This window comes from Oryctolagus cuniculus, chromosome 16 (assembly GCF_964237555.1).
Source record: "Oryctolagus cuniculus chromosome 16, mOryCun1.1, whole genome shotgun sequence".
In the NCBI taxonomy this organism is placed as follows: Eukaryota; Metazoa; Chordata; class Mammalia; order Lagomorpha; family Leporidae; genus Oryctolagus; species Oryctolagus cuniculus.
The window spans coordinates 71,114,582-71,133,008 of record NC_091447.1 but is presented as its reverse complement, the minus strand read 5'-3'; positions in this window follow the sequence as shown (position 1 = coordinate 71,133,008).

Here is an 18,427-nt window from a genome sequence, read left to right as displayed (position 1 = left end):
TGTATACAAAGACTGTTGATTTTTGTGCATGGATTTTATATCCTGCTACTTTGCCAAACTCTTCTATGAGTTCCAATAGTCTCTTAGTAGAGTTCTTTGGATCCCCTAAATAAAGAATCATATCATCTGCAAAGAGGGATAGTTTGACTTCTTCCTTCCCAATTTGTATCCCTTTAATTTCTTTTTCTTGCCTCATAGCTCTGGCTAAAACTTCCAGAACTATATTGAATAGCAGTGGTGAGAGTGGGCATCCCTGTCTGGTACCAGATCTCAGTGGAAATGCTTCTAACTTTTCCCCATTCAGCAGGATACTGGCCGTGGCTTTTTTATAAATTGCTTTGATTGTATTGAGGAATGTTCCTTCCATACCCAGTTTGCTTAGAATTTTCATCATGAAAGGGTGTTGTATTTTATCAAATGCTTTCTCTGCATCTATTGAGATAATCATATGGTTTTTTTCTTCTGCAGTCTGTTAATGTGGTGTATCACGTTGATTGCACACAATGAACCATCCCTGCATGCCAGGGATAAATCCCACTTGGTCTGGGTAGATGATCTTTCTGATGTGTTGTTGCATTCTATTGGCCAGAATTTTGTAGAGGATTTTTGCATCTATGTTCATCAGGGATATTGGTCTGTAATTTTCTTTCAATGCTGCATCTTTTTCCTGCTTAGGAATTAAGGTGATGCTGGCTTCATAGAAAGAATTTGGGAGGATTCCCTCTTTTTTAATTGTTCTGAATAGTTTGAGAAGAATTGGAGTTAGTTCTTCTTTAAATGTCTGGTAGAATTCAGTGAATCCATCTGGTCCTGGGCTTTTCTTTGTTGCGAGGGCCTTTATTACTGTTTCAATTTCTGTCTCAGTTATGAGTCTGTTTAGGTTTTCGATATCTTCCTGGTTCTATTTAGGTAGGTTGCGTGAGTCCAGGAATCTATCTATTTCTGATAGGTTTCCCTGTTTGCTGGCATACAAGTCGTTGTAGTAATTTCTGATGATTCTTTTTTATTTCTGTGGTGTCTGTTGTTACGTTTCCTTTTTCATCTCTAATTTTATTGATTTGGGTCTTTTCTCTTCTTTTTTTAGTTAGTTGGGCCAATGGGGTGTCAATTTTGTTTATTTTTTCCAAAAACCAACTCTTCACTTGGCTGATTTTTTATAATGTTTTTTTTTTTGATTCAATCCTGTTGATTTCTTCTCTGATTTTAATTATTTCTCTTCTCCTACTAGATTTGGGTCTGCTTTGCTGCAGATTTTCTAGATCCTTGAGGTGAATTGAAAGCTCATCTATTTGGTGCCTTTCCAATTTCTTGATGTAGGCACCTATTGATATAAACTTTCCTCTTAATACTGCTTTTGCTGCGTCCCATAAGTTTTGGTATGTTGTGCTGTTATCCTCATTTACTTCCAGAAAATTTTTGATTTCTCTTTTAATTTCTTCTATGACCCATTGTTCATTCAGGAGCATGTTGTTCAATCTCCATGTGTTTGCATATGCTCTAGGGATTCCTGAGTTGCTAATTTCCAACTTCATTTCTTTATGGTCTGAGAAGCTGCATGGTATGATTCTAATTCTTTTGAATTTGCTGAGGCTTGCTTTATGGCCTAGCATGTGGTCAATCCTAGAGACAGTTCCATGTACTGCTGAGAAGAATGTAAATGCTTTATATGTAGGATGAAAAGTTCTGTAGATATCTGTTAGATCCATTTGGGCTATAGTGTCATTTAAATCTACTGTCTCCTTGTTGATCTTCTGTCCTGTTGATCTGTCTATTTCTGAGAGTGGTGTATTGAAGTCCCCCAGTACTATTGTATGGGGGTCTACGTCTCCTTTAAGTCCCTTAACAAATCTTTTAAATAAACCGATGTCCTGTAATTAGGTGCATATACATTAATAATCGTTATATCTTCCTGTTAAATTGACCCCTTAATCATTATATAGTGCCCCTTTTGTCTCTCCTAATTGTTTTTGTGGTAAAGTTTATGTTGTCTGATATTAAGATTGCCACACCCACTCTTTTTTCATTTCTGTTGGCATGGTATATCTTTTTCCAGCCTTTCACTTTCAGTCTGTATGCATCTTTGTTGGAAAGATGTGTTTCTCCTAAGCAGCAAATAGATTGGCTTCCTTAAGCCAATCAGCCAATCGGTGTCTTTTAACTGGACAGTTCAGGCCATTAACGTTCAATGTGACTATTGATAAGTAGTAACTTTGCCCTGCCATTTGCCAAAGATATTTTCTAATATATGCTTTGAAAACCATGTGATTTTTTTTGCTGTGAAGTTTCCTTCCTTTACCTTCTTTCATATTCATGACCGTGTTTCTGTGTTTATGTGTGCAACATATCTGTAAGTATTTTTTTTAGGGCTGGACAAGTGGTGACAAATTCTTTCAATTTCTGTTTGCTGTGAAAGGTCTTTATTTCACCTTCATTCAGAAATGCAGGATATAATATTCTGGGCTGGCAGTTTTTCTCTCTTAGTACGTGGGCTATGTCTCGCCATTCCCTCCTAGCCTGTAGTGTTTCTGATGAGAAGTTTGCTGTGAGTCTAATTGGAGATCCTCTGAGAGTAATCTGACGTTTCTCTCTTGCACATTTTAGGATCTTTTCTTTATGTTTCACTGTGGTGAGTTTAATTACAACGTGTCGTGGTGAGGATCTCTTTTGGTCATGTTTACTAGGGGTTCTATGAGCTTCCTGTACTAGGATGTCTCTGTCCTTCTCCAAACCTGGGAAATTTTCTGCTAGTATCTCACTAAAAAGGCCTTCTAATCCTTTCTCTCTCTCCATGCCTTCAGGAACTCCTAGAACCCGAATGTTGGGTTTTTTAATAGTATCCTGTAGATTCCCAACAATATTTTTTGAGATTTCTAATTTCCTCTTTTTTCTTTGGTTTGACTGTATCCTTTCCTGTTCTCTGTCTTCTAAGTCCAATATTCTCTCTTCTGCTTCACCCATTCTGTTTTTAAGGCTCTCTAATGTGTTTGTCATTTGATCTATTGAATTATTCATTTCATTATGATTTCTCATCACTAGCACAGTTTCCTGTTCTACTAGTTGCTTCATTTCATTTTGATTCCTCCTTAATATTTCATTTTCGCAAGAAAGATTTTCTATGCTGTCCATTAGGGATTTCTGTAGTTCAAGAATTTGTTTTTGAGAACTTCTTAATGTTCTTATCAATTTTTTTATATCCTCTTCTTGCATTTATTCTATCTCGTCATCTTCATAATCTTGAATTGGGGTGTCTTTTTCATTTGTGGGCGTTATAGTGTCTTCCTTGTACTTATTACCTTTGTTTTTGCATTTGTTGTTTGGTATATTGGAGATATTCTTTGGTTTCTTCACTGTGGTGTTTTTTCTTGTTATACTATGACTCTAGATTAAGTGGACTGTCTGTTTTTGATGGAGCCTTAGAGGCTTGAGATGGGTGTGGCCTGATAGCTCTGTTTGGTTCCTCAGGGTTAAGGTTGTGCCAAAGGTGACACTCCCAGGTTAGGCATGGTAAATCTTTCTTTCTTTCTTTCTTTCTTTCTTTCTTTCTTTCTTTCTTTCTTTCTTTCTTTCTTTCTTTCTTTCTTTCTTTCTTTCTTTCTTTCTTTCTTTCTTCAAAAGGGAAGTAATTCCGCACAGCTGAACAGAATTGGAGGTAGTTAGCAGGCAAATGATATACACACAGGAGCCAGAGATCGGAAGCTCTTTCCCAAGAACCATACAGGGAATCCGTCCTGCCCTCAGTGTGGGTTCAAATTCTCCTGCAGTCTCCCACTGGATTGCCAAGGTTACCGAATTGTAGCATCTCTGGAGAGTACTCACGTGAATTCCGTGAGTTCTCTCCCCCACCGTCACTTTTTTCACAGTCTCAGATCAGTAGCACCAGACATTCATTAGGTCCTAATCTCCTCTTAATTCACCGCCCCCCTGCCAGAGTCAGGTTTTTTGCTAGGCTCAGGGCCAGTGCAGACCTGAGGTTGCCCTGCTTATAACGGATGTTCAAGATGGTGCCTGCTCTTTGTCTTGCTCGCCTTTGAGAGGTGAGCAGAGAGAGAGAAACCCATGTCCGTATTGGTCACTTTTTTTTCTCTCTCTCTCTCTTCTAGTTAGCATGGTGAACTTTTCCCCCCCGGGGTCGTTCCCTCTAGTCTCCTCTTTCCGCTTCCCTGCCAGTGTCTCAGGCTATTGAGGTTCGGCTCACCTCATGTTCCAGCGCTGGTGTGTTGAGTCTGCCGCTGGTGTCCCGAACTGTGGGCTCCCACGCTCTCCACGCAGGTCCACTGTGAATCACTAGTTCCAGAAGAGTTTCTTCTGCTGTTTCTTCCCCTACTCTTCCTTGAACCTGCAGTATCTCCACTTTTATTAAACTGTCTCTCCCCAGACTATCAGTGTGCTCCCTTCCTATTCTGCCATCTTGCCGCTCCAATATCCAAAAATCTGTTGGAGGTTTTAAAAACTGTCTACAGCACCACATTTATGAATTTTTTAATATGGCAATACTTTGAAACATATAATTTTCCTCCTGAATTCTTTGATAGATTTTCTGCAGACACATAGTCTTTTCCAAGATCAACCTGAAGATTCTCATTTGCTGTTTAACCAGATTGTTTATTAACTCAGAACAAGGCCTTCCTGTTAAATTTTCACTTATTTTCAGGGAACATCCATGAAGCAGTTTTATTATTGACATCCATACTCCTCAGTTAAAATCAGAAAGCAGAGTTGGACTTTGACATAAATAGAAAAATGAAACTTTTTAATCTAAGAGCTTGAAGATCTTAAGGAGTTTGTCATCTTTCACCTCTTCCTACAGTGTATATTAGTCTTTCCCTGCATGCCACATGCATCTAACACAACTTTCTCACTTTCTTCCCATAGGAGTCCATATGTTCATTTGCCTGAAGCAGAAAGTCAAAGAAGTTGTGGCTACCTGCTGCCAAAGGACATTTGAAATAAAGTCAGCTTCTAAATCACCATGTTTTATGGACATATTTATTTCCATTTTAAGAGAAAGACAAGCCTCACAGTTGTGTTTATATCTGTGAGCATTGATTTTTCAAATTCAATGATAATTTATTTACCTTGCAAAAATGTCCATGACCAGTATGATAAATTATAGATATGAAAATTTATTAAATTTCTACATGTGTATAGCTGGGGCTGAATAACTGCCTGCATGTCAGTGTGTGCAGCTCTAAGACCATACAAGCTCCCATTCTTAGCACTGTGGTATAATAGGCTGAGCCTCCCTCTGCAGTACCAGCATTCCATATGGTTCATGTCCTGGCTGCTCATCTTCCAATCCAGCTCTCTGTTTATGGCCTGGGAAAGCAGTGGAAGATGTCCCAAGTCCTTGGATCCCTGCACCCACATGGGAACCTGGAAGAAGCTCCTGGCTCCTGGCTTCAGGTGGGTCCAGCTCTGACCATTGGACTGAACCAGTAGATGGAAGATCTTTCTCTCTGTCCCTCCCTCTCTCTGTCTATAACTCTGCTTCTCAAATAAATAAATAAAATATATTTTTTTAAAAAATTCTCATTCATGCTCAATGATTCTCCTCCAAAGTATCTTGATATAATCCATTTCTATGATACTGACTAGGAGTTTCAGGAGTTTCAAATACACTTAATGTTCTCTGGTGGAATTATCAGCTATTTGCAATTTTACTTTGGTAGCTGAATAAATATTGAAAGTTGAAAAAAAAAAGAAGATTGAAGTTTCTGCTAATGTCCTGCAATGAAGAAGTCTCTGCTGCTCCCAACCAAGTGGCTTCTTTCAAGGTATACTGAGAATATAAATTTAATTTCATTTATTCTCCTTCTTGTGCAGTTGTTTGGTTAGTGGATATGGCTGGGAGCAATTTAGGGAAAGATGTAAGAACTTACTCTGATTTACTCTCTCTGGGGAGAATGCTAGTGACCAGCTCACCAGCAATCACTATTAATCTACTTATTAATTAAGGCAATTAATTTCTAAAGGAAAGGCCTTTCTTTAACCAAACTGAAGGGAGAAAATTAAAAGGAAGTAAGCACCAAACTGTGTAATTGGAATTCAGCAGAGATCTTTTAAAACATGTTAATATAGAACAGCACATATAAAAAGTTTCTGAGGCAACATTCCTTTGGAGATGGTAGGATATAGCACATAGTAGATGAAGCTTGAGTAATGTTCCCCAGTGATTTGCTACCCCTTGTACCTGTGCTAAATATAATGTCTCTCCCCAATGAGATTTTTCCCAATTTAACATACAATTAAATTGCCTCTCCAGCATTCCTTTGACCCTATCAGCTTTGTATGACAGCCACCACATATTTCTTGACACTTGATAAACAACTTTAGAAATCTGTAATTGAGAGACATTGCTGCTGTGAATATCCAAGCACACTCATGGCCATTCCGTTGATCCTTTTGGATCCTTCCATGAGCACCTCACCTAAACAGGCATCTTACCAGAATGGTCCCTACTACAGCCCCCAGTTCACAAAAGCATCTCCCCAGAATCAGCAAGCTCTCCCTCCAGGTTGCCAGTGCCTTCTTAGAATCAAGCCCAGTTGCTTCTCAGTGTGTTTGCAAGCCCTTGGAGGGACTTTGCACATACCTGGGACAAGCCACATCTCCTTGAGCTGGAATGTGGATGTACATATGGATGCCACTGTGAAAAAGATGACTTTCTGGTCCTGTCTTCCTGGATTGTGCCCTTCTCCACACCAGCCAGGCATCCCACCACCCCAGTGGCAGCTGGACATATATAAGGCCACTAGGAAAGCAGATTTAACCAATGGCCAGGTACAACTGTCTATATTGGAGAGGTGTTTCTTGTAGGGCAGCATGGGACTGCTCATTCACTTTGGATGTTCACTGCAGCTGCTACAGCTCTTTCTCTGAGTGCAACTGCCCCCACCACCTCATCACTTAGGTTAAACAGCTATACCAAAGAAACAGAATGTCCACTGGGCACACGCATAGATCAAGCAGACTGTCTAGGAGCAGGTATAGTAGAAGTTGCCCAGATGATTTGATTCTTATAGACAAAGACCCAGAGAAATCTTCCAGAAAGAAAAGCAGCAGATATTTTTCTGGAAGAACAAGGTTATGAAGAAGACAGGATTTGGGGTCATCAAGATCAGGTGTCATTCTTAAAGCTTTGGGTACAAGAAAGGATAAGCACCAACCAAATCTTGAGAATTTGGCAGGTGATATCACACAATGTATCTTTTCTGACCACAATGCAATGAAACTGAAAATTAACAACTTAAAAATCTCTAATCACTATGTTCATAAATCTGAATACATGACATTTGGATACCTTAAATATATTTTTAAAGATTTATTTATTTATTTGAAAGAGTTACACAGAGAGAGGAGAGGCAGAGAGAGAGAGAGAGGTCTTCCATCCAATGGTTCACTCCCCAATTGGCCACAATAGCCAGTGCTGTGCTGATCTGAAGCCAGAAGCCAGGAGCTTCCTCCAGGTCTCCCATGTGGGTGCAGGGACCCAAGGACTTGGGCCATCTTCTATTGCTTTCCCAGGCCATAGCAGAGAGCTGGATCTGAAGTGAATCAGCCGGGTCTCGAACCATCACCCATATGGAATGCTAGCACTTCAGGCCAGGGCATTAACGCACTGCACCATAGCCCCAGCCCCTTAAATATAATTTTTAAAAGAACTCTAGAAAATGTGCAAACCCATGAATACTGAACACACAATCCTGAATGAACAGTGGGTAACAGAAAAAATCAAACAGAATCCTAGAAACAAATGCAAATGACAATGCAACAAAGCAAAACATATGGGACTCAGCAAAAGCAGTGTTAGGGAAGTTTCAGTGGTCAGTGCCCATATCAAGAAATTAGAGGGGTCAGTGCTTTGGTGTAGTGGGTTAATGCCCCGGCCTGAAGCGCTGGCATCCCATATGGGCACCAGTTTGAGATCCGGCTGCTCCATTTCCTATCCAGCTCTCTACTATGGCCTGGGAAAACAGTGGAAGATGACCCAAGTCCTTGGGTCCCTGCTCCCACGTGGGAGACCCTGAGGAAAGTCCTGGCTCCTGGCTTTGGATCCGCACAGCTTTGGCCATTGCGGCCATCTGGGGAGTGAACTCTCTCTCTCTTTGCCTCTCCTTCTCCCTGCGAAACTCTGACCTTCAAGTAAATAAATAAATCTTTAAAAAAATGAAAAACAAGAAATTAGAAAGGAGTCAAACTAGTGATCTAATAATTCATTTCAGGGATCTAGAAAAACAAGAAACCAAACCCAAAATTAGAGGGAGGAAATAAAAAAATTTAGAGAAGAAATAATCAAAGTTGAAATTAGAGAAAAAACATAAAAAGATTAGTGAAATGAACAGCTGCTTTCAGAGAAAAAATAAATAAATTTAACATGCTATTGGCCCAACTAACCAAAAAAAGGAAAAGACCCAAATTAATAAAATCAGAGATGAAAAAGGAGATGTTACAACAGATTCTACAGAAATAAAAAGAATCACCAGGAATTACTACAAAAAGCTATATGCCAGAAAATTGGAAAATATAAAAGAAATGGATAGATTTCTGGGTACATAACAAGTTACCAAAACTGAGGCATAAGACATAGAAAACCTAAATAAACCAATAACCAAACAGGGATTGAATCACTAATAAGGATTTGCTCAACAAATAAAACCCCAGGACCAGATGGCTTCACTGATGAATTCCACCAAACATTTTTACTTTTATTTTTAAAGATTTTATTTATTTATTTGAAAGGCGCAGAGTTAGAGAAACAGAGAGGGAGAAACAGAGAAAGGGAGAGAACTTCCATCTCCTGTTTCACTCCCCTCAAATGGCTGCAATGGCCAGGGCTCGGCCTGTCTGAAGCCAGGAGCCAGGAGCATTTTATGGGCCTTCTATGTGGGTACAGGGAACCAAGGACCATCTTCCACTGCTTTCCCAGGCACATTAGCTTGGAGTTGGATTAGAAGTGGAGGAGTGGGGCTGGCACTGTGGTGTAGCGGGTAAAGCCACAGCCTACAGTGCCTGCATCCCATATGGGCACCAGCTCGAGTCCCAGCTGCTCCACTTCTGATCAATTTCTCTGCTATGGCCTGGGAAAACAGTAGAAGATGGCTCAAGTCCGTGGGCCCCCGCACTCACTTGGGAGACCCAGAAGAATCTCTGGCTCCTGGCTTCAGATCAGTGCAACTCCGGCCATTGTGGCCAATTGGGGAGTGAATCAGTAGATGGAAGACCTCTCTCTCTCTACCTGCCTCTCCTTCTCTCTCTGTGTAATTTTATTTATCTCTCTTTCTATAAATTTATTTATTTATTTATTTATTTATTTATTTATTTATTTATTTGACAGGCAGTGTTAGACAGTGAGAGAAAGAGAGAGAGAGACAGAGAGAGAGACAGAGACAGAGAGAAAGATCTTCCTTCCATTGATTCACTCCCCAAGTGGCTGCAATGGCCAGAGATGCACCAATCCGAAGCCAGGAGCAAGTGATTCCTCCCTGTCTCCCATGCAGGTGCAGCGGCCCAAGAACTTGGGCCATCCTCCACTGCTTTCCCAGGCCACAGTAGAGAGCTGGACTGGAAGAGGAGTAACTGGGACTAGAACCGGCACCCATAGGGGATGCCAGTGCCACAGGCGGAGGATTAACCTAGTGCACCATGGTTCTGGTCCCTAAATAAATCTTAAAAAGAATAAGTGGAGGAGCTGAGACTCAAACTGGTGCCCTCACAGGATGCTGGTGTTGCAGATGTTGGCTTTACCTGCTATGCCAAAAAGCTGCTCCCCAACCAAACTTTTAAAGAAATAATCCCAACTCTCATACTATTTAATACAATTGAAAGGGAGGGAATAATCTCAAACTCCTTCTATAAGGCCACCAACATCTTAATTCCAAAATCAGAAAATGATACAACAAAGAAAGAGAACTATAGACCAATATTCCTGATGAGCATAGCTGTAAAAATCTTCAACAAAGGTGCCAGCATTGTGGCGTTGCAGATTAAGCCTCTGCCTGCAAAATTGGCAATCCATATGGCTGCCAGTTCTAGACCCAGTTGCTCCACTTCCAACCCAGTTCCCTATAATGTGCCTGGGAAAGCAATGGAGGATGGCCCAAGTGCTTGGGTCCTGCATCCACATGGGAGACCTTGAGGAAGCTTTAGGTTCCTGGCTTCAGCCTGGTCATTTGGGGAGCCAACCAGCATGTTGAAGATATTCTCTCTGCCCCCCCAACTCTGATTTTCAAGTAAATAAAAATAAATCTTAAAAACTATTCCTCAACAAAATCCAACAACACATAAAAAAGTTCATCCACTCAAACCAAATGACATTTATCCCTGGGATGTACAGATGGTTCAACATACACAAATCAATAAATATGATATATCACATTAATAAATTGAAAAATAAAAACCATATGACTATCTCAATAGATACAGAGAAAACATCTGATAAAATAAAACATCCTTTCATGATGAAAACCTTAAGCAAATTGAGTATAGAAGGAATAATCCTCAACACAATCAAGGCAATATATGATAACCCCACAGCCGGCATGATACTGAATGGGAAAAAGCTGGAAGCATTTCTGTTGCGATCTGGAACCAGACAAGGATGCCTACTCTCACTACTTTTATTCAGTATAGTTTTAAAGTTTTAGTCACAGCCATTAGAAAACAAAAATAAATCAAAGGGATACAAATTGGAAAAGAAGTTAGATTACGTTTTAACAATGACATGATCCTATACATGGAGGAGCCAAGTGACTTCACTAAGAGATTATTGGAACTAATAAGAGAGTTTGGCAATTTTGCAGGATATAAAATCAACACAAAAAAATCAATAGCATTAGTGTACTCAAACAATGCCATGGCTGAGAAAGAACTTAAAGGTCAGTCCCACTTACAATAGCTACAAAATAATTGAAATACCTTGGAATAAATTAACCAAAGATGTGAAAGATCTCTACAATGAAAATTACAAAACATTAAGGAAAGAAATAGAAGACACAAAAAAATGGAAAAACTCTCCCATGTTCAAGGATTGAAAGAATTAATGTTAAAATGTTCATAGTAGTCAAAGCAATTTACAAATTCAATGTGATCCCAGTCAAAATACCAAGGACATTTTTCTGAGATCCAGAAAAAATTACCCTAAAATTAATATGGAACCACAGGAGATGCCAAATACTAACTCAATCTTGAACAATAAAAATAAAGCTGGAGGCACTCAAGACCAGAATTCAAGACATATTACAGAACAGTTATAACCAAAGCAGCCTGGTACTGATGCATAAACATATATGTGGAGCAATGGAACAGTTTAGAGACTCCAAAAGTTAATCCATGTATCTACAACCAACTAACATTTGACAAATGAGCTAAAATCACTCCCTAGATAAAGGACAGTCTTTTCAACAAATGGTGTTGGGAAAACTGGGTCTCTACATGCAGGAGTATGAAACAAGACCCTACAAAGGTCAACTCACAATGCATAAGGGTAGTCCTTGTCTATATACCTTAGGAAGAATGGTTTTTCTACTTACTTGTTGAATTCTTTATTTAGTGGAGGAATAAATTATAAAACAAATTGAAAGTGTTTTGTTGCAAAAATTAAAGGAAAAATAAGAAAGGAAGGTGGGTAGGGGCAAGAGAGGGAGAGAGGGAAGGTAGTATGGGAAGTATCATTATGTTCTTAAAACTGTATGTTTAGGGCTAGCGTTGTGGCACAGTGAGTTAAAGCCCGACCCGCAGTGCCAGACTCCCATATGAGTGCCGGTTCGAGTCCTGGCTGCTCCACTTCTCATCCAACTCCTTGCTAAAGTGCCTGGGAAAGCAGAAGAGGATAGCCCAAGTCCTCAGGTCCTATACCCACATGGGAAGCTTGGAAGAAGTTCGTAGCTCCTAAAGGCCTCAGATCAGCCATTTGTGGAGTGAACCAGCAGATGGAAGACATCTCTCTCTGTCTCTACCTCTCTATGTAACTCTGTCTTTCAAATAAATAAAATAAATCTTATTTAAAAATCTGTATTTTTGAAATCTGTTCCCTTTATATAAATAATAAATTAAAAAAAAGAGTAATGGAGATATGAGAGAGGCTGCCTTGGAGAGCAGTTCAGTTGAGTGCCTTTTCTCTGAGATCAATTCAAGACCCTGGTGGTTCAGAGACTTAAAGCGAGTAGAAAATAAACCAGTTTGGGGCCAACACTGTGGCACAGTGGGTTAATGCCCCGGCCTGAATCAACGGCATCCCCTATGAGCACCAGTTCATGACCCGGCTGCTTCACTTCATATCCAACTTTGATATGGCCTGGGAAAGCAGTAGAGGATGGCCCAAGTCCTTGGGCCCCTGTACTCCGCATGGGAGACCCAGAAAAAGCTCCTGGCTCCTGTTTTCGAATTGGGGCAGCTCCAGCCATTGCAGCCAATTAGGGAGTGAGCCATCGGATGGAAGACCTCTCTCTCTCTCTCTTTTTCTCCCTCTCTCTCCCTCCCTCTCCTCTCTCTGTGTAACTATTTCAAATAAATAAATAAAATTTTTTTATAAAAAGAAAATCAACCAGTTTGGGCCCATGCTGTAGCCAAGATGTTTTGGCCTGCAGCACTGGCATCTCATATCAACACTGGTTCATGTCTGCGTTGCTCCTTGTATGATTCAGCAATCTGCTAATGGCCTCGGAAAGCAGTGGAAGATGGCCCTAGTGCTTGGGCCTCTATACTCACATGGGAGACCTGGAAGAAGTTCCTAGCTCCTGGCTTTGGATTGGCCCAGGTCTGGCAGTTGTGGCTATTTGGGGAGTGAAGCAGCTCATGGAAGATCTTTCTGTCTGTCTTTCCTCTGTCTGTAACTCTGCCTCTCATATAAATAAATAAATGCTAACAAAGAGTAAACAACTGAATTCTATAATCTGGAGCAGTCTGGAGGGTGTGGATTCAAGTTATAGAGCAGAATGTGAACCTCTTTGCTAGTCAGAGTGTCTCACCTTTCTGACTGACTCCCAGGGCCATTCCTGGGTAATTTTCCCCCAATCTTTACTTTCTTCTTTCAAAAGAATAAAACAATACATAACACACATATTGTTCCCTAAAAATGCTTTCAAACACACACACACACACACACACACACACACCCCATAATGTGACTCAAAACCATTCCATGTTCTTCCTGGGTTGGGTTCAGAAAGCAGCCATGGTACACCTTTCCAGGAGTCCCCTTTTCAGGTTAGCCTCTTCCTTTTGCAGGCACTTGGTCCACCAGAGGTTTCTCCTGGGTATTCAGATCCCTTCAAAACCCAAACCTATGACTTCTAAGAAGAGTGATTTAAACACACATCTTGGTTCTAGATGTTGTTCAGTGTTTAACCAAATTCTGTGTAAAATTAGAAGTCCAGAGATTGTTCACATTGAAATGTCAGGGATCCAAGACAATTTTAATTCAAGAATTTTCTGTTTCCAAGCAGGTTCTTTCTTATATTAGTTATAGTGTTGATTATCTTGAAGGCAATGTAAATATAGACAGGCAACCTGTAAAAGAGGCTGAGCTGTAATTTTCTGAATTTAAAGTGTCTTGCTGACCTCAAAGGGAGGAAATCTGTGGGAAATAATTCGGGGCAGGTTTCAGGCCCATAGGTCAAGTCAGCTGGGTTTGCACCCAATTTCCTTCTCATTTGGAGAGGCTTCCTGTCTTCCTTCAATAGGTTAGACTACCACAAAGTAAAAGCATGCTCTTGGATCAACTCAGGGGCTTGCAAAACTAACAAATGATAAGGCTTTATGTCCTTATCCAAAATATTAATTTCTTCAATAGATTGGAAAGCCCTTTCTGGTGGATGTAGGTGAGTTCTGAGAAAATGTGGTTCACTGATATGTTGGGGGGCTGTAGGAGTGGGTAAGTTTGAGTATGTTTCATTCCACGTGATTTTAACAATCAGCTTTCTCAGAATATAATCCTATATATTGTTGACTAGTTTGCATATAAGTTATCAATGTAATTCAATTGAGCTAATGGGGAAACCACTGCTGGTAGAAAATCATAAATCATCATGGGGTTGGGAAAAGGTCATATTGAGTTTCCAGAAATTTCTTGGAGCTTCTTGGAAGAGCTTTGTGTAGTAGGGAAAGAGAAGGTACTAAGGTACTAACTTGCTCTAAGCAACATTTCTCTTCCCCCTTTTCCTCCTGCCTACATCAGCCCCCAATTTTTCTCTCTTAGGGAATTGCTGGAGGACTATAGGTTGGTGTTGCTGGGAGTCCAGGAAAAGGCTTACAGACACTGAAACTGTCCCTCCCACACACACTCTGTAAGAAATACATGATTATTCTTTTCTAAAAAGAAGGAGAATAGTTTTATGGCTCACCGGATGTCACAACAGAGTGGATGACTGTCTTCTGCCACTGGAAGAAACTGGCTTGTTGAAGAGAAGACTGAAAGTGCCCAAGTAGAGTCTCAGACTCATTCCAGCTACTCCTCTCTCCTGCCGGATTCTCTCAGAAGCAGGAAAACATGCATAAAATGTGATATGCCTCATGGAGAGAAAGATGGCCTCAGAACTGACAGCAGCTCTATGCACTGTTATACTCTCCAAATGCTGATAATATCCAGCACTGGGACAGGCCAAAGCTGGAAAGTAGAAATTCAGTCTGCATTTCTCATATGGATGGCAGGGACTCAACCATTTGAGCCACCACCTGTTGCTTCCCAGGGTGCACATTAGTGGGAAACTGGAATGAGAAAGAAAGCTGGGATGGGAACACAGACACTCAGATATGGAACCTGGGAACCCTAAGTAGCATCTTAATTCCTGAGCCAAACACCTTTCATATTTTCCCTTTCTAAAGACCTCCTGTTTCATTATAAAATAAAATTTCATTACCCAAGGTGGACAGCATAAAGGGCACTGTTATCCTTCTAATGACAAATCCTGGGGAGGCCTCAAGATGTTTTCATCAAGACCAGTGCTGTGGCATAGTGGGTAAAGCTGCAGTCTGTAGTGTCAGCATCCCATATGGGCACCAGTTCAAGTCCTGGCTGCTCCAATTCCAATCCAGCTCTCTACTATAGCCTGGGAAAGCAGTGGAAGATGGCCCAAGTGCTTGAGCCCCTGAACCCATGTGGGAAACCCAGAAGAAGCTCCTGGTTTCTGCCTGACATCGACCTAGCTTCGGCCATTGTGGCCATTTGGGGAGTGAGCCAGCAGATAGGAGATTCTCTCTCTCTCTCTCTCTCTCTCTCTCTCTCTCTCTCTCTCTTTGTTACTCTGCCTCTCAAGTAAATAAATAGATCTTAGAAAAAGTCTCACTCCACAACCAGAAAGTCTTCCCAGAAAACAGTAAGCTGCAGGAGTGACCTGACTATGTTATTGCTCCTGGCCCCACCTCACCCTTTGAAAGCTCTGCTCCCCATGGCTCAGCCATATCTCTAGCTTAGACTCTTAAGTGTACCCATTTGACTCTTGGCTTGTGCCTCAGTGAACCCTGGTTGCTTCTGCTGGTAAAAGAGAAAGAGAGCATTGCACTACAAACCAAAGATTGCAAAATTATTGTGGTTAATAGAAATCATTTGAGGATTGCTATTTCCAGGAGGCCTGGATGAGGGAGGTGGCACTGGGCAGCGGGAGGTGGGCAGCAGTCAGTCAGAAGCATGGCCCTTCCTTCCAAACCCTTCTCTCAGGGCATCTCCAAGTCCTCTGCTCTTGTGTTCTCCATTGTGTTCAGAGAAGCGATCCACCCCATGGTTACCACAAATATGGCAGATCTGCCAGACACAGGACTTCCATCGATAAGCAGCCAGCAACAACCTCCACAGTGGGAAGCCATGGCTCAGTGAGACAACACTACTTTGACATACTCTACGTCCCTGGTTCCTATCCTCTGGAATGGCAACTCCACAAGTTAACAAAGGAAGAGTTTCAATTTGCCCATTGCCCAGGGATTCAGTAGGTGCTTTATTTGTGTCTGATACATAAGGAAATATAAGTAGCCTGTGTTCTTGCCTACCTTGACCAGAGTCCTTGAAAATCTACAAACATAGCTCAGACACCACCAATCTGTGTGCACCATGAGGGTCTCCTCTTTTCACTGACACTAACATCTGGAATATGGGGACAATGGCACCCCTGAGAATTCACTGAGCCTCCTGAACCCCCATCTGAACATCATTATAGTGATTCCAGCTGTCTTCAAGAGTAAAATATTCCCCACATCTGTTCTACATCACAAGTTATATAAACAATGCAGAATGACAAGTTGTGGGAATAGATTCCCCCAGGGCTTACTCCATCCTTTAGACATCATAACAATCTCTACCATGCCCATGACCCTATATACAGTTCTTGGTCTTCTGTGCTCCTGTTGTTACAACTTCCTAATACCAGCCCTGTTGCTGAAATCATAGGATGATTGGGATCCAGAGATATCCCAGCTTCTCCCCATTGGCAGGTTCAACCCTCCGCATTCAGACTGAAGCATCACTTATTGTTTCTGTAGGTACAAGGATCCTCAATCCACAGCAAAATAAGGGTGGATGCATCTAGAAGCATAGGATGCCAGGAGTGCATCACATGTACTGTATGGTGGCCACCAGCTCCTCCTGCTGTCCAATGTGACTGTCTCACTAATAGTTAAAAAGAAAGTCCAGGAGAGCTGGGACTCATCACTGCTCTGTTAATCAGACTACGTTTAGTGCTTAGAAAAGTGTCTGCACATCGCATGGCTTCAAGTAAATTTCTTTAATGATTGAACCACAACTTTGAGGATACCTAATTTTCCTGGGTGGGTCTTGAGCCTCTAAGCCAGACACCAAGGACAATTGCTTTTAATGCACCTAGAATCCTGTAGCAGAAATATCCAATATTCTCTACAAATAAGAACCCAGCTTAGGTCATGTTCAGAGAGTCAGAGGGGGTAAAAAGAAAAAGCTTCCAAAAGGGGAGAAGGAAGTAATAGAAGAGAATAATCACGTTCTCACTCAGTATATATTTTCATGGAGACTGGTATAAGTAAACGTGCAAGGTGCCATGTAGTCTCTGAGGATTAAAGATGTGTGCTTGCACTCATTAACAGTGGGCTATCACAACAGCAAACTGGAGAACCAGATACACACAGTGACCTCAGGACAAACTGCAAACAGGAGGCCAAGTCACAACATGCAATGTATAGTTCTGCCAGGGGTGTGGGGGGTGGAGGGGATCTCATCTTTCTAAAAGGAGGTCCAAAATTTTTAAAAAATAAAAATAAATAAATGTTGGATGATGTCAAAGCATCAGTCAGTGCTTAGGAAAGTGGGGACTTGGAAGTCACTACCAAGAAAGTAAGGAAATGGGTGCTCCAATAGCTTTTCCATCACACTTGCCCCAACTGCCCTTATCATGCTGGTCTCATCTATTTCCATGTCACATTCATATTCATCTGGCATAGGACAAAATAGGGACACTCATCAGGGTCACCATGAATCACCAGGAGGTTTAGACACTGAGCTACCCTTTCATAAAAATTGTGCTCTATGTTCAAAGTACATTTCATAAGCAAATATTGAAGAATATCAATATCATAATTTAGTTTTTAACTCAATATTGGTCATCCCCCCCTGTGTTATGAACAATATCCTCTATATACATGAGAAAATAGTGGCATATGAGGAGATGGGAAGGACCAGTGCACTAGGACTCATGGGATGCTCCTGGCAGCACTGTTGAATCACACAAAGCTCCCACAATATGGAAAACTGAGTCACTGTGTTAACCAAATCTTTTCTGGAACATTGTTCAGCCTAGTGTGGCTGTTTCTCCATGCATAGAGGTATTCTGCTGGTGTTACCAAGGACCATACATTCCAGAGAAAAGGTCATAAAATGATTATGCTCCCAAATTTTTTTTTGTTTTGTTTTGTTTTTTTTTTAAACTTTTATTTAATGCATATAAATTTCCAAAGTACGACTTATGGATTACAATGGCTTCCCCCCCATACCGTCCCTCCCACCCACAACCCTCCCCTTTCCCACTCCCTCCCCCCTTCCATTCACATCAAGATTCATTTTTGATTATCTTAATATACAGAAGATCAGCTTAGTATACATCAAGTATGGATTTCAACAGTTTGCTCCCACACAGAAACATAAAGTGAAAAATAATAGATGATTTTTTTTAAAATGATGATGAAATCAGAGCAGAACTATTGTCATGTTTAATCCCAGTGAGAGTCAAGTTGGGAATTGATAATTTCTTTTTTTTTTTTTTTTACAGAGGATCAGTTTAGTATGCATTAAGTAAGGATTTCAACAGTTTGCACCCCCATAGAAACACAAAGTGAAATATACTGTTTGAGTACTCGTTATAGCATTAAATCTCAATACACAGCACATTAAGGATAGAGATCCTGCATGAGGAGTAAGTGCACAGTGACTCCTGTTGTTGACTTTACCAATTGACACTCCTGTCTATGGCATCAG